The following is a 25,182-nucleotide window of genomic DNA, read 5'->3' on the forward strand; positions in this document are numbered from 1 at the left end:
ATATTTGGAAGTTACAAATTTGTAACACCAAATATGTTACATATTTGGATATTCACATATATCTAAATATTATAACTCTCTATTATATGTTACAATATGTGACACTCTTTCTCACATTTATTTAATCTAAAACATTATATTATAAAATAATACAATATCATATTATATTATATTTGTTAACCGAGATTTTCGGCAACTATATTAATGAACAATATATTTACTGATACTAATAATGAAAATAGAAGATCGACACGAGGCTTTTACGTGGTTGGGGCGTTAACTAGCCTTAGTCCACGAGTCTGTATATTAGAGCTACAAGAAGCTTTTACAATGGAGTTTTCTAAATGTATCTTAACAGAGTTTCTACCTTTTTCTTTCTTTTTTCTCTCTCTTTGTACGTTGTTCTACAGCTTATATTTATAAGCTGAGGGGAACCCCGGGTCTGGGCCGGATCTGACCCGGGCCCATAAGAGAAATGGGTACAAGGGGCCTTTCTAGTGGAGGCCCAATACAAAAAGGTATACAATACACAAAATTCAGACTAGCTAGGACCCAATTGGTTGACCTGAGACACAAGCCTTCGCTCGACAAAACGGCGCTTTGGCTCTGACCACTTCGAGTCACAAGGCTGATTCAGGAGACAAGACCGGTCATAGTACTTGGCTGCGCAGTCCTGACACACCAGTGGGCAATCCTGAGGTGACCTTTTTTGCAGGCGAAAAGTGGGGGACAATGCCCACGCGAAATGAGGCGGTTTCAGGATCCTGGACGCCTGGCCCTTCACTTGGGGAGGAGGTGACCCAGGTCTGTTTACCTTTGGCCCGCTCCATTTACCTCGGGCCCGGACCATACCAGGCTCCGGGACAGGAATGTGTAGGTCGTGATGGTCCGGGCGCTCTGGACATCGCCGGGACCGTTCAAGCTGAAGATGAACCCGGAGGGACGTCCCAGACCCCTCCAGACGGGCCCAAGCTAGGATCCCTGTCCGTACCAATCCCCTTGGGTGATATTCAAGCCAAGGGACCTTGGGCCAGGCCCAAATGCCGAGTCGGTCCTCTGACCGTGGGCCAGGGCGAAGGCCCAAAGCCCTTCCAGGAAATGGGGATAACATTTACCCCCCAAGCCTTCACCCGGGCTTGCCGGGGGGAGGGTTGCACCACTCTCGCGGCGCTCGCCAAGTTGCCTCCCCAGTTCCTGCTCGAGCTAGGAGGCTTGGCCGAAAGGCCGCGGTAGTGGCAGGTTGCTTAGCCCGGATCGTTTACCGTGATCCGGGGACGTTTACCCTTGGCCCGCTTTAAGAAAAATGACACACGTGTCACCATGCAATTGCTGCAAGGGCATCGAAGAGTCGCCTAGGCCTCCCAAAGGTCGCTAGGCCTAGACTAGGGTGTCAGCGCACATCCCGAGGCGTCACTTCCACATGGGGGGAGTCATCATTAATGTCCCTAGAACGAGGTGGACCGTAGGATGGGGCGTCCTTTGGCATTCGCCACTCCTGGGCCGTCGGATTTGAGATGTCGAGGATCCAGACCAAAAAGACTCATAAATGCCCCCTGCGTGATTCTTGATCGTCGGAAGAAGAGGCACCTGACCGTTGGATCGTGGGCCCGAATTTGGGGGCTGATATAAAGACTCCCAGAGAACAACATTCGGCACTTTTCCATTTTCGAACCAGCTTAAGAAAAAACCCGAACGCTTGTTAGAGCTTTGCATGTCCGACCTCGCCGACGAAATACTCCGCCGCTTGCTAGTTCTGCACCACCGCCTGTTTCCCAGAGCCTCAGCCTTCGTCCTTCAACCTGACGGCGCTTCTCGGGTTTGCCCCGTCGAAGAACTACTGCACCAGCTGTGCCACTTCAAGAACGAGGTTCTGCCATCCTTACGGTCGGACATCCACCAGCCTCAGCGGTCGACACCACACAGTAAGTCTCCCTTTTTTTTTTTTTATCTCTGTTACCAACTTTGTGAATTTATGCTTTCTAGATGCATGCGTCTAGGCTCTGTGCGTTAGAATTCGCTAGGAAGGCTGCCTGGTTTGGGTTGCACCGTACTCGGATGCTTCCCGGGCAAGGGACGGACCTTATTAGTTTTCTCTCCCGATCAGGGTCCCGGGGCTCGTCGGGGTCCCGGGCCTGATCCGACGGGACTCCAAGCAGTCCTTAGGATACTCCCTGTACCTTGACTGACTCTTTTGGGTTTAGGTACTGACTGCTTGGTTTTTTCTTTCTTTGTTCCCAGATCGTCAGTTATGGCCATGGGCGTTACACTCCATTCCGAAGAAGAGGTCAATAGGGCCCCTGTAGTCGCTCCCGGATCCAAGACGCCCATCGGCAACAGGTGGGAAATGGACGTAACGGCCAACTAGTTCTGGAACTACCTGATGATGCTGCTCCTGGAGACAAAGCTGGGCATCGAATCGACTCTGGGCCTCTTCCACAATCGCATGGCTAGGCTAGAGGAACGAGCGCATACGTCCGTGGATGGATTTGGGGCTTGGAGCACCGGACATATTAGCACGGGAGCTACGCTATCGCTTCATGACTACTTCGTGCGATTCCTGACATATGTGGGGATCGCACCTTTCCAACTACTGCCGCAAGCGTACCGCCTGCTTGCTGGGTGGAAGGTGTTCTATGTCGCGAAGGAGATCGCGGAGCCTACTCCGGCGAAAGTCTTGTACTTCTACAAGTTGGTTCCGCAAGTCAATGTTAAGGACAAGAGCTTGGACGGCTTTTACAGGCTGCAGCCGCGGAGTGGCTACCCTGCTCCCACCAGCACCTGGAAGCACCCCCCGGATGTCCGGCATTACTGGTTCATGACATCCGGGTTTCTTATTGACAAGAACCCCACACTGCTACTGGACTTCCAGCGAGTGGGTAAGTATTCCTCCAGACCCTCTCTTTTACTCATCTTTTTCTTCCACCTCTTATCGTATCTTCCGGGTCGCAGGTCCCTTCATTCAAACCCCCCTTACCGAGTTTCTCCTGGAAAGAAGGAGGTTCTATGCCAAGCTGACCGCGGAGGAGCTGGACGTTGGGGGCTATGTCAATGATGGAAACCTCCAGCTAATAGGGTTGCTTGCGGCCACCCAAACCATTGTAGTCCCGAGCTTCCAGTGCATCCCGTGCGAGAAGGATGCCGAGGTCCGGGAGCAGCTGGCCCTCGACCACATCGCCGAGGTGGTGAGAGCGGCGCGGGCCACCGCAGCCTAGAGTAAGAAGAATCAGCTTCCGGTGGAAGAGGCCACCTCAGAAGAGCTAGAGGAGCTTTTCGAAGACGCCCTACCAAACGTCGGGACTCCCGGGGCTAGTGTATCGGGGCGAGGTAACTCCCCTCTAATCTTAACTTATGCTCCCCACGTCGGGGACTTAGCTAGGGATAGGCTAAAGCCGCCGGGCCCCGCGTTTGGGGCTGATGGGGAGATGAGGCCTTCATCTCCCGTCCCTGTAGGATCAGGGATCCTAATGTTCCTGTCCGGGTTCCTCCAGTATGGGGGGTTTCTAACCCCGGATGACGTAGGAGACCGGATACACTCATTCGCTTTAAGGGAATTGAGTCTCGCCCGGGGCTTAGATGAGGGTTCGTCCCAGGCTATTCTTTTTTACTGATGCGTTTTCCTGTCTGGCTTATCATACTTACTCCTTTCTCCTGTACTTTTGCAGAGGATTCCGATATGTCTAACCCGGCCAACGAGATGAGGAGGCTCATCAAGGAGAGGTCGGCCAAGAAGGCGGCCAGGAGGCCAAACGTTGTGGCGGGCACGGAGCCCCTCCCCGTCGGTGAAACGCCCGGGGTAGCGCCAGGTCCCGGCGAGGCTCTAGCCATGGTTCCCTTCCAGGTCGTGGAGCCTGCCGCCAGCGTCCCATCGGACCAGCCCCCGGTCATTGATTTGGAAGCGGGCGAAGCCATAAGCCGGAGCTCAGGCAAGAGGGGCCCGGAAATTGATGCCGGGGAAGGCAACCCCGGGAAGAGGCCCCGGATGACGCGGTCGGAAACAGCTGAGGAGTCTCACGGGGAGATTCGACTAACCGCGAAAGAGATCCCGGATGCGCCTGCCCTTCCACTCCGCCCAACTCTCCTCGAGGAGGGGGAGTCCGCCCTGAGGGACGAACAGTCCAGGCTGATCAACCGGACTTGGGAAAATGGCCGGTGCTGGAGGGACGACGCTTACAAGGCCCTGACAGTCCGTCGTCAGGTCGAGTTCTCGGACCGTCCTGCCGAGTTCAGCGCTCCCCAGCCGATCGTGGACCGGCTAGCTGCCGAGGCGGGCTTCCGCCCCAAGCTGGGCCAGGACATCACCCCCATGGCTGCTGATTTGCTGGATCAGGTTGGGAGTACTATGTCCAACCTTCAGCTGAAGAGGTACGCCATGATAGCCAACCCGGATGTTCTGTTCATCTCTCAAGCTCTCCGCCACCAGGCCACCGCGGTAATGTTCACCTCACTTATATTCCTTCTGTCATTTGTTGTTGGTTTCATTATCTAACTTTTCTTTTCTCCAGGTTGATTTACTGTCCCAGAGGAGTGCCGATCTAGTAGCCGATCTTGCCATAAAGATGGAGACGGCCAAGCTGGAGCTAGAGGCGGCCGTGAACCAGAGGGAGGCCGTCAAGGTGACCCTCAGCCGGGAAACGGCCCATCTTCAGGAAGAAGTGGCCTGCCTGAAGGCGGAGCGCGAGGAGATTGGTCGCGCCAAGGCTGGGCTGGAAGATGAGCTATCCCGGAACACAAAAGTCACCGAAGAAAGGGCGACGCTCTTGGAGACGGCCGCGGCACAGTCTGCTCTGGACAAGGAGGAGATCCTGGCCCTGAAATCCCAAGTCTGCGAACTGGGCGACTCCCTGCTTCAGGAGAAGGCGGCGCATGAGACGACCCGTCAGGAGAAGGAGGAGGCCGATAACTTGGTGGACGCCACCTTCGACGAGGCCATCTATATGGCCTAGTGCAAGGATAAGAACATGAACCTCCTCGTCTTCCCTCACCCACAATCGAAGCGCGCCGAATACGAGGCCAAGGAGAGGGAGGATGCGGACCTCCGGGCGGATGCGTTGTAGGCCCGTGTCCTGGCCTTGTACTTTTGTTATTGTTTTTGGCTTGTAATTAAACTTAAAACCTTGCTTCTTGCTACTTTCTTTTGTTCAGTAGAGATTTCGATTTGTTGCCACGACTATCTGATTGCAGGGGGTTTTAGTCCTTGTTCCAACGGCCGGGACTAGGCCTAACTAAATTTTCCAAGTCTCTAGCCTTGGCGCTCGGTCCAGGGCTCCCGGGGCTTGGCTCAACTGGGCACTTCGTCCTTTTCAGTTTTAGGCCCCGGCCTTAACCCGGGGCAAGCCGGATATCCTCATCTCCCCGGACAACATCCGGGTGGGACTGGCCTTGAGCTTGGTGGGACGAGCCTTGGGCTTGGTCCCCTTTATTAAATACCCCCAGACATCGTTCGTCCAGGGTGGGACCGGCCTTGGGCTTGGTCCTCCTTTTTAATATCCCCGTACGTCGTTTCGTGCGGGGCGGGACGAGCCTTGGGCTTGGTCCCTTTTATTATATACCCCCGGACATCGTTCGTCCGGGGTGGGACCGGCCTTGGGCTCGGTCCTCTTTTTTAATATCCCCGGACGTCGTTTCGTCCGGGGCGGGACGAGCCTTGGGCTTGGTCCCCTTTACTATATACCCCCGGACATCATTCGTCCGGGGTGGGACCGGCCTTGGGCTCGGTCCTCTTTTTTAATATCCCCGGACGTCGTTTCGTCCGGGGCGGGACGAGCCTTGGGCTTGGTCCCCTTTATTAAATACCCCCGGACATCGTTCGTCCGGGGTGGGACCGGCCTTGGGCTCGGTCCTCTTTTTTAATATCCCCGGACGTCGTTTCGTCCGGGGCGGGACGAGCCTTGGGCTTGGTCCCCTTTACTATATACCCCCGGACATCGTTCGTCCGGGGTGGGACCGGCCTTGGGCTCGGTCCTCTTTTTTAATATCCCCGGACGTCGTTTCGTCTGGGGCGGGACGAGCCTTGGGCTTGGTCCCCTTTACTATATACCCCCGGACATCGTTCGTCCGGGGTGGGACCGACCTTGGGCTCGATCCTCTTTTTTAATATTCCCGGACGTCGTTTCGTCCGGGGCGGGACGAGCCTTGGGCTTGGTCCCCTTTATTAAATACCCCCAGACATCGTTCGTCCGGGGTGGGACCGGCCTTGGGCTCGGTCCTCTTTTTTAATATCCCCGGACGTCGTTTCGTCCGGGGCGGGACGAGCCTTGGGCTTGGTCCCTTTTATTATATACCCCCGGACATCGTTCGTCCGGGGTGGGACCGGCCTTGGGCTCAGTCCTCTTTTTTAATATTCCCGGACGTCGTTTCGTCCGGGGCGGGACGAGCCTTGGGCTTGGTCCCCTTTATTAAATACCCCCGGACGTCGTTCGTCCGGGGTGGGACCGGCCTTGGGCTCGGTCCTCTTTTTTAATATCCCCGGACGTCGTTTCGTCCGGGGCGGGACGAGCCTTGGGCTTGGTCCCCTTTATTAAATACCCCCGGACATCGTTCATCCGGGGTGGGACCGGCCTTGGGCTCGGTCCTCTTTTTTAATATCCCTGGACGTCGTTTCGTCCGGGGCGGGACGAGCCTTAGGCTTGGTCCCCTTTACTAAATACCCTCGGACATCGTTCGTCCGGGGTGGGACCGGCCTTGGGCTTGGTCCCTTTTTCGCATTTGCCTGGGATGACACCCCCCGCAAGTGAGCGGAGATGGGTCTGGGGTCACTTGGGAAAGAAATTCGAAAGGAATTCGCCCTGAGGCGTACATTTTCTTGGTGACAATAGCCCTTTACGACGTTTTACACGTCGTTTTCATTGTTCAAAAGGGAATTAGCCCTGAGGCGTACATTGCTTACAACGTAAATACTAAACTGGGATGAGTCCTAGGACTACTGGTAGTATTTGCGGAGGTGCTCCGCATTCCAGGCTCGCGGAACCTCGGAACCATCGAGCTGCTTCAAGCGGTACGTTCCGGGGCAGACCTCGTGCTGGATCTCATACGGCCCTTTCCAATTAGGACCCAGAACCCCAACTCCCGGATCCTGAGTGGCAGGGAAGACCCTCCGCAGGACTAGATCGCTGGTTTCGAACTTGCGGCTCTTGACTTTGGAGTTGAAATGCCGCGCGATCTTGCCCTGGTACATCTTCAACTGCACTTGCGACTCTTCCCAGATCTCCTCGATAAGATCCAGCGATTCCTGGAGCAAGGCGTGGTTCTGGGTAGGATCATATGTGTCGCGTCGATGGGACGGGACGGTCGTTTCAATTGGGATGACGGCTTCGCATCCATAAACCATTGAGTAGGGGGTGTGCCCGGTTGACGTCCTCTCGGTCGTCCGGTAGGCCCACAGTACGCGGGGGAGTTCCTCGGGCCATTTGCTCTTACAGGCCTGGAGCTTTTTCTTCAGCGTCCCTTTTAGGATTTTGTTCACGGCTTCGGTCTGCTCGTTTGCTTGCGGTCTGGCGACTGCCGAGAAACTCTTCACTATACCGTGTCTTTCGCAAAAATCCGTGAAGTGGAAGCTGTCAAACTGCTTCCTGTTGTCGGACACGATTTTGTAGGGGAGGCCATATCGACACACTATGCTGTTGACGACGAAATCTAAGGCCTTCTTGGACGTGATCGTGTTCATGGGCTCCGCCTCGACCCATTTCGTGAAATAGTCTATAGCCACAATGGCATACTTTACACCTCCCTTTCCGGTCGGGAGAGATCCCACAAGATCGATCCCCCACACTGCGAAGGGCCAGGGGCTGTTCATCAAGGTTATCTCTGTCGGGGGGGCACAAGGGATCTTCGCGTACCTCTGGCACTGCTCGCACTTGCAGACGTAGTCGATGTAGTCTTTCTTCATGGTGGGCCAGAAGTATCCTTGGCGCAGAATCTTCTTGGACAAACTGGGCCCGGTCGTGTGATCTCCGCAAAAGCCTTCGTGGACCTCATACATGATGGCTCCCAGCTCAGTCCCAGACACGCACCTGAGGTAAGGCATTGATAGTCCCCGGCGATAGAGTTTCCCGTCCATCATGACGTACCGGTGGGCCTGGTAAAGGAGTTTCCTGGCCGCGGCTCGATCACTCGGAACTTCCCCGGTAGTCAGGTACTGGACCAGCGAGCCTATCCAGGAAGTGGAGTGGTCGACGTTATTGATGGTGGGAGCCCTGATGCTTGGGATGGGGAGATGGTTGACGGGAACCAGTCCGACCAGTTCGGCTTCTGCGTCGGTTGCCAGCTTTGCTAATGTATCCGCGAACACGTTCTTCTCCCGGGGAATCTGGCGGATGGAATGCGCCGCGAATGTTTGGAGCATCTCCCTCGTTTGAGTCACGTATGCCGCCATTCGTTCTCCCTTGGTTTGATACTCCCCCGAAATCTGTCTGACTACCAGCTGAGAATCACTGTAAATTTCGAGGTTCGTTGCCCCTACTTCCTGGGCCAGACGTAGGCCGGCTAGGAAAGCTTCATGCTCCGCTTCGTTGCTCGAGGCTTTGAACTGGAAACGGAGGGCATTTTGTAGCTGGTGCCCCTGCGGTGACACCAAGATGATCCCGGCTCCGGCCCCGTTCTCGTTCGAGGCCCCGTCCACGAAGACTTTCCAAACGGGCGTCGCGGGGGCCACGGGGACACTCTCTTCTGGGGGGATCCCAGAACATTCAACGATGAAATCGGCCAGGGCCTATCCCTTGATGGACACCCGGGGCATGTAAGATATATCAAACTAGCTCAACTCCATTGCCCACTTCAGGAGTCTCCCCGACGACTCAGGTTTCTGCAACACCTGCCACAGGGGATGGTTGGTTAAGACCTTTATGGCGTGAGCCTGGAAGTAGGGTCGAAGCTTCCGGGATACCATCAATAGGCAGAAAGTCAGCTTTTCGATCAGTGGGTACCTAGATTCGGCGTCTAGTAACTGCTTGCTCACGTAGTATACCGGGAGTTGTGTCTTTTCCTCTTCTCGTACCAACGCGGCGCTGATGGCATGCTCGGTCACGGCCAGGTATAGATACAAAGGCTCTCCTTTGACTGGCTTCGCCAGGATGGGGGCCTTGGCCAGGTGCTCTTTCAGCTTCTGGAAGGCTTCTTCGCACTCGGGTGACCACTCGAACCGCTGGCTTCCCCGAAGGACGTTGAAAAAAAGGACGCACTTGTCCGTGGCCTTAGAAACGAAACGGCTCAGGGCGGCCACTCGCCCCGTCAGGCTTTGGACGTCCTTGTGCTTTCGGGGAGAGGCCATGTCAATCAGTGCCTTGATCTTCTCTAGGTTGGCTTCGATTCCTCGGAAGCTCACTATGAAGCCCAGGAACTTCCCGGAAGCGACGCCGAAAGTGCATTTCTTAGGGTTCAGCTTCATCCCGTACTTTCGGATAACTGCGAAAGCCTCTGCCAAATTGTCCGAATGGTCCCGCGACGTCTTGGACTTAACCAACATATCGTCGATGTATACTTCCATGTTTCGCCCTAGCTGGGCCCGAAACATTCGATTGACGAGCCTCTGGTAAGTTGCTCCGGCATTTTTGAGTCCGAAAGGCATGACTATATAGCAATAGATGCCCCTATCGGTTTGGAAACTGGTGTGCTCCTGATCTGCCACGTGCATGGAGATCTGGTTGTAGCCAGAGTAGGCGTCCATGAAGCTCAAGATCTCGTAACCGGACGTAGCATCCACCATTTGGTCTATTCGGGGGAGCGGGAAAAAGTCCTTCGGGCACGCTTTGTTGAGGTCCGTGAAGTCGATGCAAGTCCTCCAGGTCCTGTTAGGTTTCGACACCAAGACCGGGTTAGCCAGCCATACGGGGTATACCGCTTCGCGGATGAAATTGATGGAAGACAACTTCTCCACCTCCAGCTTGAGGGCCTCGGCCCTTTCCGTCCCCAAAGGTCTGCGTTTCTGGCGGACCGGGGTCGCATTTGGGTCAATACTTAATGCGTGGCAGATGATATTGCGGTCGATCTCGGTGATATCGGAGTGGGACCATGCCAGAAGATCCTGGTTTTCCTGGACTCGGGCGATAATGGCGGCCCGAATGTCCGCCGGTAGGCTCTTTCCCACTTGGATGACCCTGGCCGGGTCGGTTTCGCTGATGCATACCTCTTCTATTTCGTCCATTGGCTCCAGGACGCATTCGTCTCCTATTCGCGGGTCCAGATCATCCTCTTCCTGGACTACTTGCTCAACTGGGCAGAGGGTCGGCTCAACGGGCTCTTCCCGGACCATATATATGGGACGGGCAGAGACATGGTAACACTTTCTAGCGCTTTTTTGGTCTCCCCGGACAATCTCTATTCCTCCGTTGCTGCACGGGAACTTCATGCATAGATGGCGGATGGAGGTGATGGCCCCGAACTCGACCAGGGCGGGCCGGCCAAAGATGACGTTGTAAGCGGTTGGGTAGTCCACCACAACAAAGGTGCAGAACTTGAACGAGTGCTGCAACTCATCCCCCAGTGTCACCGGCAGCTGGACCTTTCCCATGGGGAGAAGCGCATCTCCGTTAAAGCCATAGATTTGGGTCGAGCAGGACGCCAGATCAGTCTCCGTCAGGCCAATGGCGGCAAAGGCGGGTTTGAACAACAAGTTGACAGAGCTTCCGTCATCCACCAACACGCGGGATACCAACTTGTTGGCAATTTGAGCATCTACGACCAGCGGGTCGTGGTGCGGGAAATGGACGTTGCGGGCGTCGTCCTCCGTGAACGTGATGGGGAGGTTCATCAGTTTGGGGCGCTGAGTAGGGACCTGGACAAGGGCTCAAACTTCTTGGTCGTGGTCCAGCTCGCTTAGGTAGCGCTTTTGGTCATTCTTCGAAGGTCCTCCTAGGTGGGGTCCGCCCGATATGGTCGCCACGTGCCCGTCCACTCGAGGGGGTGCTGCCCCGGAAGGATAGGGCATTCCGGGGCCGGGAGCCTGCACGGCGATGGTCCCCTGGGGGGCCTGCGCTGGGGGTCCTTGTGCATACCCTCCCTGGGGCGGGTATGCACGAGTCGTCACCGTCGTCGTGGATTGTCCGGGGCTTGCTGACATGCCCGGGACGCCCATGGGCATTCTTACCCGCTGATGGAGGTGCCCCAGCTTGATGAGGTTTTCAATCTCATCTTTGAGCTGTCGACATTCGTCGGTGGTGTGGCCCACATCCTTGTGATAGGCGCACCGTTTGCTGGTATCTCTGGAATTCCTTCCCCCCTTAAACATGGGGCTAGGTTTCCGGTAGTGGACCGCTCTTTCTGTAGCCAGGTAGATGTTTTCCCGGGTGTCCACCAAGTTGGTGTATTCTGAATATTGGGGCTCGTAGCCCCTCTTCCCTTTTCTGGCCAGCTCCGGCCGGCTCTGGCCTTTGCCGGACCGCTTCCCCCGGGAGGGATTCACGCTTGCCTTGGTTACTCCGGTCTGCGATTGCTGGGCTACGATGGGGGCCATACTGTGCCCCGCCGGCGCGACACCATAACCAGAGAAATGCGTTGATTGGGCCGGGGCGTACCCTGAAGTGGCAGGGCCGTATACTGTAGGCGTGTAACTGATGCCGGGCGCGACGGCCGCCCCCGGGACTATGGGGGGCGTTGCGTAGGACTGTGCAGGGAAATGTCCCGCACCTCCCGGAATCGTCTGAGGGATGGGGTGAGGAGCCGGGGGCCATCCGAAGGCCTGGATCTGAGCCTCCTCCCAGTTGATGAATCCTTGGGCTCTTCTGATAAATTCTTCCAAAGTGGCGGCTTTACTGCGCTGCATGTCGTCCCAGAGTGGGGACCCGGCCCGGATCCCAGACTGCAGTGCCACCAGGCGCTGCCCGTCATCGACCTTGGTCTTGGAGGCTTCTTCAGTGAAGCGCTGGATATAGGCTCTCAATGTCTCCGCGGGGAGTTGCTTAATATTGGCGAGGGCGCTGATTTGCATGTCCATCCTCATGGCGGCCACGAACTATTTCCAGAACGCCGACTGTAGCCCAGACCATGTTTGGATGGACCCCAGTTTAAGCCTTTTCCACCACTCTTCGGCGGGACCGCCCAACGTGATGGAGAAGCAGAGGCATTTGCCGTCGTCGCTGACGTGAGCCACGGTCATGAATCGGTTGTACCGGGACAGATGGTCCCTAGGATCTGTGTTTCCAGTGTAGGCAGTGAGGCTTGGCATCTTGAACCCTTTGGGCAGTACGGCGTCTAGGATGTGCCTCGCGCACGGCTCTTTATCCTCTTCGTCAGAGTCAGTGTCCGCGCCTTCCTGCTTGCGGACCAAGCGATTAGTGACCTTTTTTAATGCGGCCATTTTCTCCATGAGCTGTTTGGCCGTGCTATCCTCCAGGGGGATTCTCTCGTTCCTCCTGTCGTTGATGTCGTTCCTGAGGTCGCCGTCTCGAGGGAGGATTTTTTCCTTGCGGGCCCGCTCTTTCCGGGCATTCAATCCGTCACGTAAATCTACCCGGGAAGTGTCATCCCCAGAGCTGAGAGCGTGACGATCCTCGCGGCGAGATCGGTCCCGGCGGTTCTTATTGACCGAAGCACTCGGGTGCAAAGACTTTTCCCGCCCGCTTGGCCCTGGGGGGTGCCGGGGCTGCCCGTTCGGTGGCCGCGCTCCTTGCGGATCGATTGGGTGGCCTCGTCCTGGGACGGGGCACACCTTCTCTTTCCTAGGTAACGGTCGAGAACGTGCCCCGACTTTCTCGACAGGGGTGGTCTTCTCCCGGGTCCTCCGTCGCTCCTTGTCCGGGACTCTCTGAGCTACGTCGGGAAAAGGCTCTGGGGGACGGATCAGACTAGCACCCCTGGGGCCCCTGGCTTGCTCTTGGGGAGAGGGTTGTTGCGTTTCTGGTTGCGGGTCAGCTGTGCGGTTGGCTGCCGGGCCCCGTGCGGCCATCAGTGCTTGCAGGGCTCGCAGAAACTCTTGCACCCGGTGGTGTGCCTCCCCCTGTTCAGCCATCCTGGCTTCCTGATCCAGGATCTGCTGCCTTAGTCTAATCACCTCTGAGTCTTGCTGATCGTCGCGAGGGATCCCGGGGTCCGCGGCTTCATCATGATACTCCCCCTGATTCTCCTCCTCGTAGTATTCTCCTTCGTTTTCTACTTCGTATCCTGCCTCACCCTCGTAGTCTTGCGACTCATCTTGGTGAGACGTCTGAGGAGGCACGTCTTCAGGCAGGTCTTGAGGAATATGCTGAGAAGGCAGCGGGTCTCCGTTACCTTGCTCTGGGTTGGTAGGGTCGAAGGTGGTGTGACGCGTGTTCACCATCGTGGTAAAGGCCTGATATTGGCGCTAGCTTCCTTCAGCTCTCAATGGAAGCACCAAACTGTTAACCGAGATTTTCGGCAACTATATTAATGAACAATATATTTACTGATACTAATAATGAAAATAGAAGATCGACACGAGGCTTTTACGTGGTTGGGGCGTTAACTAGCCTTAGTCCACGAGTATGTATATTAGAGCTACAAGAAGCTTTTACAATGGAGTTTTCTAACTGTATCTGAACAGAGTTTCTACCTTTTTCTTTCTTTTTTCTCTCTCTTTGTACGTTGTTCTACAGCTTATATTTATAAGCTGAGGGGAACCCCGGGTCTGGGCCGGATCCGACCCGGGCCCATCAGAGAAATGGGTACAAGGGGCCTTTCTAGTGGAGGCCCAATACAAAAAGGTATACAATACACAAAATTCAGACCAGCTAGGACCCAATTGGTTGACCTGAGACACAAGCCTTCGCTCGACAAAACGGCGCTTTGGCTCTGACCACTTCGAGTCACGAGGCTGATTCAGGAGACAAGACCGGTCAGAGTACTTGGCTGCGCAGTCCTGACACACCAGTGGGCAATCCTGAGGCGACCTTTTTTGCAGGCGAAAAGTGGAGGACAATGCCCACGCGAAATGAGGCGATTTCAGGATCCTAGACGCCTGGCCCTTCACTTGGTGAGGAGGTGACCTAGGTTTGTTAACCTTTGGCCCGCTCCATTTACCTCGGGCCCGGACCATACCAGGCTCCGAGACAGGAATGTGTAGGTCGCGATGGTCTGGGCGCTTTGGACATTGCCGGGACCGTTCAAGCTAAAGATGAACTCGGAGGGACGTCCCAGACCCCTCCAGACGGGCCCAGGCTAGGGTCCCTGTCTGTACCAGTCCCCTTGGGTGATATTCGAGCCAAGGGACCTTGGGCCAGGCCCAAATGCCGAGTCGGTCCTCTGATCGTGGGCCAGGGCGAAGGCCCAAAGCCCTTCCAGGAAATGGGGATAACAATATTATATTATATTATAAAATAATATAACATTTCTGGGTTATGGGGCTCGAGCCGCGACCCGTTTGAACGTTTAGGCCTAAGGGCCTCAGAAATTTGCCCAGGCACCGCGACATAGGGTATAACGTGCCATTTGTCGTGTCCTTCAGCAGAGAGGGCTCTGCCATCTGACTTGAGCGCCCCGCGGCCCTTAAGGGGGGGGGGGGGGGGGGGGGGGACGCGACTCACATGTAAAATATTGGTTGTTTGAGGGTTTTAAGCATGGGAACCCAAACGTTAAGGCTCGGGAAGGATCCTACTACCCGGTTTAGTAGAATCCAAGGTCCCGGAGGCTAGATTAATATTCTGAAGTTATTAATTGGTTTATGACTTGATGGATGGTTATTATGAATGCATTGTGAATAGGTTTTCAACAAGGCTCAGGTTATATTATTGTGTTTGGGATCGCGGTACTCAGACAACTCGAGACACAGGTAAGAAAGCTGTTGTATCGTACAGCGGAGCACGACCCTATTATTTGTGTTTCAGGGCACGGCCTTATTGTTTGTGTTTAAATATATGTGTGAATATTTGTGATTATTATATTGTGTTATGCATTTTTTTGAATGAACGGCGAGGGTCGGGAATGACAAAGGTCGAGAACGGTGTTGCGAAATTTATAGCTATGCAAGTGCACACAGTCGCAAACTTGTAATAAAATGGTAAAACCAAGTATCGTCCTCAAGGACTGATTTATCAATTACCAATTAATTAATCCCTTAATTCTATTTGATGAAACAATTATCAGCGATTTTTAAACTAAGAAAAATACTAACGAAGCGCAAAGAAGAATAAAACAAATTAACAAAGAAAATACAATTAGGACAATTATGATCCTCTATTTTTCCACCCTGTTATTTCCTAATGCAAGCGTCTATATTCCCTTCTCCCTATTCAAGAATAAGTTGCAACAACAATTCATAATCTGGTTAAGACTTATGAAATTCAATCTAAATGACAACTTCCTATATTTCTATGGTAAGATGAATCATGTAGAGGGCATTAGCCACGCAACTCAGAAAATACGCAAATAATCTAGATACCTTCGTTCTAAATTAAATTTGCATCCAAACAATCAAAGCATATCAAATTTCACTTTTCAGATTTCAATTTGATTCATAAAATAGCAATTAGAGGTGATCAATCAATAATCGCACAATTAACATAGATTGCAAGGAATTGAAAGAGATGAAGAAGAATATCAACTTTGCATTAAACCATAACAAGGGTTTCCAAAAGATTCACATAAAAGCCCTAAAAGAAAATTTAGCCTATGATCTTCATTCTAGCAATAAGATAATTCAATTACAAACATGAAAATTGACAGAAAAAAATGATGAAAACTCAGTGACGAATCCTCCAATATGGTGTTCTTACTCCAGCCGTCGTCGTCTCTTTAGCCCTCTTTCAGTCGCATATATGATTCCAAAAAAAACCTATCAAAATTCCCCTCTCGAAAAGACTGAATTGCCCATCAAAAATAACCAATTAGGCCAGAAATCGCGACCCCAGCGCTATAGCGCTAACATCGTAGCGCTGTAGCGCTAAACTCAGAAACAAAACAGGGAAAAAACTAGGCACCAGCGCTGTAGCGCTCTTTTGGTAGCGCTATAGCGCTAAAGTCAGGAACTATCTTCCTGAAAACTGCTTCCCAGCGCTGTAGCGCTGATGTTGTAGCGCTGTAGCGCTTAAGTCAGTGCTGAAGCTCTTCAAGAATTCTTCCTAGCGCTACGACGCTCCCAAGGTAGCGCTGTAGCGCTACTTACAGAAACACCCAAAAGTCACTAATCCGTCTCGATTTCATTCCATTTTCGCTCCTTTTCAATATTTGCAACACTTAACATCAATTACCCTGAAACAAGAACAAACGAGCATAAATCCGAAATAAAACAATCCTAACTAAAGAAAAATAACCTAAAAACTAGAACCATAAACGAGCCTAAAACTCGTTTATCAAACTCCCCCAAACTAAATCTTTACTCGCCCTCGAGTAAATCCTAACTTAAACTAACAAAACGAAACAAACACAAAACGAACACATTAAACCATCATTACTATCTATACTACTTTGCCAAAACTCATGAACTCTCAATTGCAATAACGATAACCAGAATTTCAGCTCAATTGCCTTAAAGTCCGATTTGTAAAGTTCAATTAGGGAAATCACAAATATATCATGAAAATTACTGCAACAATTGGACTCTATCATATATGCTCAACTCCTTTCAGACAATTCCACAAACCAAATTTTCAATACGCTTTGCATCACTTGACCTTCTTCACTAATGTCAATAACATGTGTTTTGAAATCAAGAGGACTTTCACAGGTTATAGCTTGGCTTAGGCAGGGGTAGATAAAATTGTCATTTAAGCTCAGTCGTTACCATAAGCATAAAACCTTAAAACCAACCAATTTTTTTTTTTTTTTTTTTTTTTTACCACACCAAAAATCACCCTTTTATACAATTAGAGAGAGAGATGACAACACTTTTCATTATTTTCTTCTTTTCTTTTTCTAGACTTATCACTTCTTCTTTCTTTTTTTTTGATTCAAATCACACTCCCCCAAACTTATTATTTTCTATATATAAATATGATCAAGGAGTGTGACAAAGTGATATTATTATTATTATTATTTTTTTTCAAAGACTTCTCTCTCTCTCTTTTTTTTCGTTTTTGTACAATCATACTGTATTCCCATCATACCAACTTCTTACTATTTTTTTTTCTTCTTCTTTCCCACAGATTATATGTTTATGATAACAAAAGGAAAGGAAAACAAAAATAAAGAAGTTAAGAAATTCAGGCTCAAAAAGTATGATCAAGAACAAAAAACAAAGTTTAAGGTTCAAAAAGGGTGACTAAGGATAATAATCAAGGTTGGCTTGAAAGGCACAATCGATCCAATAAAATTGCCTAAATCACTTTTCTAAACACATGTCATCAAGGATTTCGCCTCAAAGGCCAAACAATGCAAGTTCTATCAAATTCAAATTGTCATACCACCAACCCTAGTCCAACATATATAATAAACTCCAAAATGTTGCATTTTCAAAACATATTAAAAATTTCCCAAAAAACCTTTAAATTAAACGCTAAACCAATTGAACCAAGCACACAGTTGAATTCAATTTCCTTTTCATGAACAAAAACAAAGCAGCAACAGACACGAATGATGGTTTAACGATAACACTACAACTCAAAAACAAATAAAAACAGAAAAATAAAAAAACAGCAGCATAAGCCCCCCCCAAACTAAAGATGCACATTGTCCCAAATATGATAAAAAATAAAAACAGAGAAAGAGAACTTACCTGACCAGCCACATCAGTATGGCGGTGGTGGTGGATGGAACGAAGGGCCTTCGAAAGGCTGAGATTGCGGAGGTTCAGGTGCAGGAAAACCAGCAAAAGACGGTGGTGGAGGCGGAGGGTAAAACGGAGAGTACGGTGGATAAGGTGGAGGTGGAGCAAAATACGTGCGATCTGAATCATCTAGCGACCAGCGGTTCACCAAATTGTTTAGTTGAGCCACATGACTCACTTCATAATCATAACGCTGGCCTAAATATTGATTCACCATATGCTGCTGCTGAACCACATATTGATTCTGTTGGATTAGATAATCCAACTTCTCATTAACTTGCTGCAAGCTTGAATTGCTATCGCTACCCACTAAAGCTGGTTCATCGTCCTCCTCCACAGCAGCTTCCATACGGCGCTTTCCCTTTTTTCTTGCTTGTGGCACATATAAAGAAGGCTCGGGATAGTCATTCATCAGATTAATGGATAATGGTTGCTGCAGCGAATGATAGATATCGGTAACGAACTCTGGGACACCAGCCTTACAGCATAACATTGTGATGACTGATCCATGGGCCAAACCACCAGTAGTGTGCCCTTTTTCAATGAAATTGATGTTGGCCTTAATCCAAATACCCGGATTAACACTCATCCCCTGCATCAATGCGTACATTAATAAGGCTCGATCCTTAGTCATATCAGATACATGACTAACAGGCATGAATCGAGCACAAACAAGGAACGCCCAAAATCTCGCCTCCCTGTTAAGCTGGCATGATGCTATACTTTTAGGGAGGCTGCCAGATAAATTCCAAGGGGCGCCTTCAAAACACAGTTTATCAGCCACGGCCGCAAAATCTATAGAACCGCCCAAGAATTGGGCATATTCCTCCTCCTCTTGTTTGATATGCGGGACCTTGAACACCCTATTAATCGCTTCAGCAGTGAAGGGCACACGTTTCCCTCGAACAAAGACTGTGTCATTGTGTTTATCTCGTAGGTTGGCATAAAACTCATACACCAACGACACATTAGCCTGAGCCAGCCTTGTTACAAAATCGCCCCATTTCCTATTCATGAGGTTCACCCGAACCCGTTCAAAGATCGGATGAGCAAACGGTTCAGACTGAAATTCTACTTCTCTCTCGGAGATCAAAGGTTTCCTGACAAATTTCTCATACCGCTCCTGAGCCTGGAAATTGATAAATCGAGTCTCATCATACTCATGCTCAGAACTTTCTTCCCTGGATTGAGACGCAGAAGCGTGCCCCTTCCCCTTGTTTCTACCCGCTCTTTGCTTGGGTGCCATTATCTCTATGATCACCAAACCACAAGAAATTTTTTTTACAGCACCTCCCCTCTTTATGGACCTTTTTCCTCTTTACAAACAGTAGCAATATTCAACCTTTCAAGCAAATCAACTAGAATCCCCAAACCCAAACCACAGAAAGGATTTACCCTCTTCAATCAAACAAGGCCAGCCAATCCCAAATATCACAGCAACACAAATCGTAAGAGAGGAGGAAAGAAAAACACTTACCAAACCTTGGCAATAAATTCCCTTACACTTGAATGTGAATACCCCCTTCAGAATTTCCTCTTTTTGCAAGAATTTGGATCAATGAAATTCTAGGGTTTCAAAATAGATTTGGGGCAAAATTGAAAGAGATTGGAATGGAAGGGAAGAAAAAAAAAAAATAAGATGAAGAATGAAGGAAAAATGAAAGGTGTGTGGGGAAATTTCTGGGAAAAAGGCTGTAATGGCAAGGCTATGGAGGGATGGAGAGGATAGGAAGAAAGAAATAAAGATGAAGAAAAAGAAAGAAGAAGAAATGAGGGAAAAAAAATCGCACCTTTCTGATTATTAAGTGGTGCACTGGGCCGAGCGCTATAGCGCTATAGGAGTAGCGCTATAGCGCTCATACGCGATTTGGGAGTGGGCCTCTGGATCCAGCGCTATAGCGCTGGTTTAACGGCGCTGTAGCGCTTGTTGAACCTCGAATCTCCTGTTCCTTTCTGAGAAGAGCGCTATAGCGCTGCAAGTACAGCGCTGTAGCGCTATAGCTCCTGAAATCACCACTTTTTTTTTTTCACGATTTTCACGGTTCAAAAATACATAAAAAAAAATAAAAATAAAAATAAAAACTAAATACAAAATCCCATCATTATTCAAAACCAAATAAAATAAAATAAAATAAAATTCACAATTGAGAACTGCCTTCTCAAAGCGCTGTCTTTAACGTCATTTAGCCGGACGCTGGATCCCTCTTCAAAGAGGCTTCAGAAGAAGGGCAGACTTTGCTTGATCGAAAGTACCACCCAAGTAAGGTTTCAATCTCTGGCCATTGACTTTAAATAAAGCACCTGAATTTCCCCGAACTTCTACAGAGCCATATGGAAAAGCTTGAACTACAGTGAAGGGCCCTGACCATCTTGACTTCAATTTGCCAGGAAACAGTCGAAGTCTTGAATTGAACAGAAGTACCTGCTGCCCTGGTTGGAACTCCCTTCTGATTAAGTTCTTGTCATGCCAAGCCTTTGTTCTTTCTTTATAAATCTTGGCATTCTCATAAGCCTCATTTCTGAACTCGTCAAGTTCATTCAGTTGCAACAGCCTTCGTTCACTAGCAGCATTCCAATCAAAATTCAACTTTTTCATAGCCCAGAATGCCTTGTGCTCCAATTCAACTGGTAGATGACACGCTTTACCAAACACCAACCTGTAAGGAGACATGCCTATCGGTGTTTTGAATGCAGTTCTGTATGCCCAAATCGCATCATCTAACTTTTTCGACCAATTCTTCCTCGAACTGTCAACGGTCTTCTCCAGGATGCTCTTGATTTCTCTATTTGAAACTTCAGCTTGCCCATTTGATTGAGGATGGTAAGGCAAAGCTTTTCGGTGATAAACTCCATAACGAGCCAACAATGCATCCAGTTGCTTATTCACAAAGTGTTTCCCTTCATCACTAATCAGAGCTCGGGGAGTACCAAATCTAGTAAAAATATGTTTCTGCAGAAAATTAAGGACAGTTTTTCCGTCATTGGATCTAGTTGCTGCAGCCTCCACCCATTTAGATACATAATCCACCGCCAATAGAATGTATTCATTGTTGTAAGATGGTGGAAAAGGCCCCATGAAATCGATGCCCCATACGTCAAACAGTTCTACCTCAAGAATCCCTTGTAGAGGCATTTCGTTTCTCCTCGAGATATTGCCCGTTCTCTGACATCTATCACAAGCCTTGACAAACACATTGGCATCCTTGAATAATGAAGGCCAATAGAAACCGCTTTGTAATACCTTAGCCGCCGTTCTTGATGCTCCAAAATGCCCTCCGCATTGTTGATTATGACAGTGATTAAGAATGGATTGCATCTCTTCTTCAGGAACGCACCTTCTGATAATCTGATCAACACAGTGCCTATAGAGAATAGGTTCCTCCCAATAGTAGTGTTTCACCTCAGAAAAGAATTTCTTTAATTGCTGCCTTGACATTTCAGAAGGCACAATCTTGGCAACTAAGAAGTTCACTATATCTGCAAACCAAGGGACAGCTAAGGTTTCACTTACCCCAAACAACTGCTCGTCAGGAAAATGATCATTGATTTGCACTGCTTTCTTATTTTCAGTCTCCTCCGCCTCAAGTCTAGAGAGATGATCAGCTACCACATTCTCGCTGCCCTTTTTGTCACGAATCTCCATGTCAAATTCTTGAAGCAACAGAATCCATCTAATCAGGCGGGGCTTGGCATCTTTCTTTGACATCAAATATTTAATGGCAGAGTGATCAGTGTAGACAATCACCTTGTTGCCAATCAGATATGGTCTAAATTTGTCGCAAGCAAACACAATAGCAAGCAACTCTTTTTCTGTGGTGGCATAATTAAGCTGAGCATCATTTAGAGTCCGACTAGCATAGTAAATAGACCTGAATACCTTGTCAATCCGTTGTCCCAGAACTGCCCCCACTGCGTAATCATTGGCATCACACATCAACTCAAAAGGCAATTCCCATTTCAGAGCTATCACAATTGGAGCAGAAATAAGCTTTTCTTTCAAGAAATTGAACGCCCTCAAACATTCGTCATTAAAATCAAAGACAACTCCATTCATAAGCAGATTCGAAAGAGGCTTAGACACCTTTGAGAAATCCTTGATGAATCTTCGATAGAACCCAGCGTGACCAAGAAAACTTCTAACTCCTTTTACTGAAACTGGTGGAGGCAGCCTTTCAATGGTAGAAATTTTCGCTCTATCTACCTCAATTCCCTCACTTGAAATTTTATGGCCAAGGACAATCCCCTCTTTCACCATAAAATGGCATTTCTCCCAATTCAACACCAGATTAGCCATCTCACAACGACGCAGCACGTTCTTTAAATTACCCAAACAGAGGTCGAATGATGAGCCAAAAACAGAGAAGTCATCCATGAAAATCTCAATACACCGGTCTACCATGTCTGAAAATATGGCCATCATGCACCGTTGAAATGTTGCAGGGGCATTGCATAGTCCAAATGGCATTCTCCTGAAAGCAAATGTGCCATAAGGACATGTGAAGGTTGTTTTCTCTTGATCCTCTGGTGCAATAGCAATCTGATGATACCCAGAATACCCATCCAAGAAACAGTAGTAGCTGTGGCCTGCCAATCTGTCAAGCATCTGATCAAGAAAAGGCAAAGGAAAATGATCCTTCCTTGTTGCCTTATTGAGCTTGCGGTAGTCTATACAAATCCGCCACCCCGTTACAGTCCTTGTTGGAATGAGTTCATTGTTCTCATTTTTCACCACGGTCATTCCACCCTTCTTAGGTACCACTTGCACAGGGCTCACCCATGCACTATCAGAAATTGGGTAGATCACCCCAACATCCAACCATTTAAGAATCTGATCCAATACTACATCCTTCATGGCTGGATTGAGTCTTCTCTGGGCCTCTATGGATGGCTTGCTATTCTCCTCCAATAAAATTTTATGCATCACTGTCGCTGGGCTTATTCCTCTAATATCTGCCAATGTCCACCCAATGGCCAATTTATGCTCCCTTAGAACCCTCAACAGTTTCTCCAATTCTACCTTTGAAAGGTCAGCTGACACAATGACCGGTAAGGTTTCATTCTCTCCCAAATAAGCATATTGCAAGTGATCTGGGAGAACCTTTAATTCCAACGGTGGTGGCTGCTGAATGGAGGTTAGCGGTTTTTCAGTCGCATCCGCTAATTCTTGGAACTTTTTCCAATATGGTAAGAAAGAATTTATCCAGTTGACACATTCTCTGATCTCAAGGTCCTCATCATCATCGCCTTCATCACCCAATAATACTGCCTCTAAGGCATCACTGCTCATCCTTCTCTTGGAGACTGCCTTTTCTATCACATCCACACTAAAGCAACTGTCACTAGCCATCGGATACTTCATAGACTTGAAGACATTAAAGACCACCTCATCTCCTTGAACTCTAAGCTTAAGCTCTCCTTTTTGAACATCAATAAGAGCTTGGCTTGTGGCTAGAAATGGCCTACCAAGAATAATAGGGACATCTGTGTCCTCCTCCATGTCCAGAACAATAAAGTCAGCGGGAAATATGAACTTATCCACTTTCACAAGAACATCCTCAATAATACCTCGTGGATGTGTTAACGATCGGTCTGCGAGCTGTAAAGTGACAGTTGTTGGTTTTGCCTCCCCCAAACCAAGTCTTTTAAACACAGATAAGGGCATCAGATTGATACTTGCCCCCAGATCACATAAGGCGTGCTTACATTCAAACTCGCCAATGGTGCAAGGTATGGTGAAACTCCCTGGATCTCTCAGCTTTTGGGGTAACTTCCGTTGTAAAATAGCGCTGCACTCTTCAGTGAGTGCTACAGTCTCATAGTCCTCCATTCTCCTTTTCTTTGACAGAATCTCCTTCATGAACTTAACATAACTGGGCATCTGCTCCAAGGCCTCCGCAAAAGGAATGTTTATGTGCATCTTTTTAAACACCTCAAGAAACTTAGAAAACTATTTATCAAGGGTAGTCTTTCTAAGCCTCTGAGGGTATGGAACTCTAAATGGCTGCTCAATGACAACTGGGGGACTCTGATCTGACTTCTGATGGTCTTCAGAAACCCTTTCTGAATCAGACTGTGCACCCATCTCTTTTTTCTGAACTACTGCCTGTGGAGGTCTAGGCTGCTCTGTTTGCTTTCCACTCCTCAGAGTAATTGCCTGAACTTGCTCCTTGGGGTTTACTTCAGTATTACTAGGCAAGTTTCCCTGAGGTCTGTTATTGAGCATATTGGCCAACTGCCCAACCTGTGTCTCAAGGTTTCTAATGGAGGATCTGGTCTCAGTCATGAATTGAGTTTGTATATTAGTAAGAGTCAACAGGGCAGCTTGCAATTCATTAGGTCTCTCAGGTTGAGGCATTGGTTGTTGAGGCCTAGGCTGCAGTGATGACGAAGCTTGATTCATAGGTGGCTGAGACATGTTATTCTGAAACTGGCCCTGAAACGGAGGTTGTTGGCCTTGATTATTCTTCCACGAAAAATTTGGATGATTTCGCCACCCTGGATTGTAGTTGTTGGAGAATGGGTTATTGAGTGGCCTCTGAAAATTTCTCACCGCTTGAACTTGGGCGTGATCCATTGGGGTGTTATTATTACAGATAGGGCACTGATCGAAAGAATGAGCACCACCACACATTTCACACCTCACTTCCATCTGAACCGCATTAGCAGACATACTACTCTGTTGCAACTGCTTGGTCAAAGAGGCTACTTGCGCTGTTAAAGCAGTAATCGCATCTAGCTCATGCACTCCAGCTACCTTTCTAACTCCTGATGATCTTTCCTCTGACCACTGATGGTTGTTTGTAGCCATGTCCTCCAGCAGCTCATAAGCACCAGCTGCACTCTTGCTCATAAAAGTACCACCTGCTGCAGCATCTATAATAGTTCTGGTTGTTGGACATAAACCATTGTAGAAATTCTGTACTAGCATCCACTGTTCAATGCCATGATGAGGACATCTTCTCAGGAGTTCCTTAAACCGTTCCCAAGCTTCATACAGTGACTCCCCGTCATTCTGGCAAAAGTTATTTATCTCTCCCCTCAGTTTAGCAGCCTTTGACGGAGGGAAAAATTTGGATAAAAATTTCTGAGCCAGATCTTGCCAAGTGACAATGGAGTTTGGCTGCAGAGAATTCAGCCAACTCTTAGCTCTGTCCCTTAGAGAAAATGGGAAGAGCCTAAGCTTGATTGCGTCATCACTCACCCCATTATATTTGAAGGTTCCACACAACTCCAGGAAGTTGGACAAATGGGTGTGAGGATCTTCAGAGGGCAACCCATTGAATTGCACAGAGGACTGCACCATTTGTAAAATAGCAGGCTTGATTTCGAAGTTGTTGGCCTCTACAGCTGGTGGGCGTATACTATTTTGTACTCCCGTCAGAGTGGGTAGCACATAATCTCTCAGACTCCTCTCAGCATTGGTCTGAGCCTGAACCCCTTGGACAACTCCTGGATTTATACCATTCCTGCCATCCCCATCATTCTGTGCCATCTTCACAGAATTCTGCGTCTCTCTCTTATTCTTTCTGATTTGA

At 49.4% G+C, this 25,182-nt stretch overlaps 1 non-coding gene across 1 annotated transcript; it reads left to right on the top strand.

Annotated features, from left to right (window-relative positions):
• Positions 1-24,585: 24,585 nt before the first annotated feature.
• Positions 24,586-24,692, top strand: LOC133833463 (small nucleolar RNA R71). The gene has a single exon (XR_009892841.1). It is a non-coding gene; the product is annotated as a small nucleolar RNA R71 (small nucleolar RNA).
• The last annotated feature ends 490 nt before the right edge of the window (positions 24,693-25,182 follow it).

Source organism: Humulus lupulus, chromosome 4, assembly GCF_963169125.1.
Source record: "Humulus lupulus chromosome 4, drHumLupu1.1, whole genome shotgun sequence".
Lineage (NCBI taxonomy): Eukaryota > Viridiplantae > Streptophyta > Magnoliopsida > Rosales > Cannabaceae > Humulus > Humulus lupulus.